This window comes from Herpailurus yagouaroundi, unplaced genomic scaffold (genome assembly GCF_014898765.1).
Source record: "Herpailurus yagouaroundi ecotype Mexico unplaced genomic scaffold, PumYag 222, whole genome shotgun sequence".
NCBI lineage: Eukaryota > Metazoa > Chordata > Mammalia > Carnivora > Felidae > Herpailurus > Herpailurus yagouaroundi.
In genome coordinates this window covers 19,406,476-19,407,868 of record NW_024412453.1, presented here as the reverse complement: position 1 = coordinate 19,407,868, position 1,393 = coordinate 19,406,476, and positions in this window count along the sequence as shown.

Here is a 1,393-nt window from a genome sequence, read left to right as displayed (position 1 = left end):
GTGAGTCCGGCCGGGCCGGGCCGGGCTGGGTCGGGGGCGCGGCCTGGACCCCCGCCGGAGCCCGGGCCCGGCGGGCGGCGCCTTCCGAGCGCTGGCCGGAGCCCGAGCAGGGCTGGGGGCGCCGCCTGAGAGGGGAGCGCGCGCGGACCTGGGTCATCTGGGTCACTGGGAGACCAGCCCCGGGGTGCTGCGGACGCTGGAAGCGGCCTCAGCCCCTGCTGCCCTTGAGTGCCCTTATCTTCCAGGCCTGTCCTGATCCCGCTTGCATTAGGGGATGTGCCCCCTGCTGCCCCCCCGCATCCCTGCCCACAGCGCGTCTCCGGGCACTTCCCCGGGGGCGGCGCCCTCCGGCCACCCCACACTTCCTCTTTCTCTTGGTTTGGCTCTCCGGAGACAGGGAAGTTACAGGGGGTGGCCCCTGAGAACGTTTGCCAGGCTGCTGGCCACCCCTTCTCATACTGACCAGTGAACCCTTGTGTGGTCAAGTGGCCCTGACTGGGTGGCTCGGGGGCGCGCGGGGACGGGAGTGGGGGGGGAGGGGCGCTTCATGCAGGAGAGTTTGTGACCGGACTGCAGGCGACAGGGCTCCTGGGCCACCAGGCCTGGGAGGGCAGACAGGCCCAGCTGAGCCTGCACTCCTCCCTGAGCCCCTCTTCGGCCAGGTCTAGTGGGCCGTGCCATGTCCGTGACCCCCTCCGTCCCCCCAGAGACTGGGCTAGAGCAGGAGGGGGAAGTCACTGCATCCCTCCACTTCTGACTTTCTCAGATGTGAGCAGAGAGTTTCCCTGGTCTGACTCACAGAAAGAGGGCCCCAGACAGGCAGGGGGCCACACTCAGCCTGGCCTCGGGTCGGGCACATCTTACTTTCTGCTCCCAGAAGGAGCACTTCTCTCCCTTCCCTTCCGCCTCTAAAATCTCTCTGAGTTGATTTTGGGCCCACGGGCCGGTGACCTCGTGACCTCCCGAGAGCCAGGTTTAAGCCCTGCTGAGTCCGGGGCTCAGCGATAACACTGCCAGGCTGGGACCTCCGATCTCGGGTCCTGCGTCTTTGCTCTGGGTCCCCTGCCCTTCACCCAGCTCTCCGGGGCCCTGTCCCGGGTGGCTCCCTGGTAAGTCCTGCTTTCAGACGAGCAGACTGAGGCCAAGGGGCCCAGGGGGCTGCACATCCAGGTCTCCAACCCACGAGGCAGCCTTTGTACCTCCTGGTTCCATGGCCTGTTACATTTGCAGCAGTTGGAAAGAGTATTCTGCCCTGAAATCCCTCGAAGACCGCAGGTGTCTTTTCTGGACCCACGGTGGGTGAAGAGCCCCAGGGGGTAGCCACCCACAGGCTTGCATTCGTGGCTTTTGAACACACAGCAGCCTCTGCCTATCCCCCCCCCCCCCCCCGGGG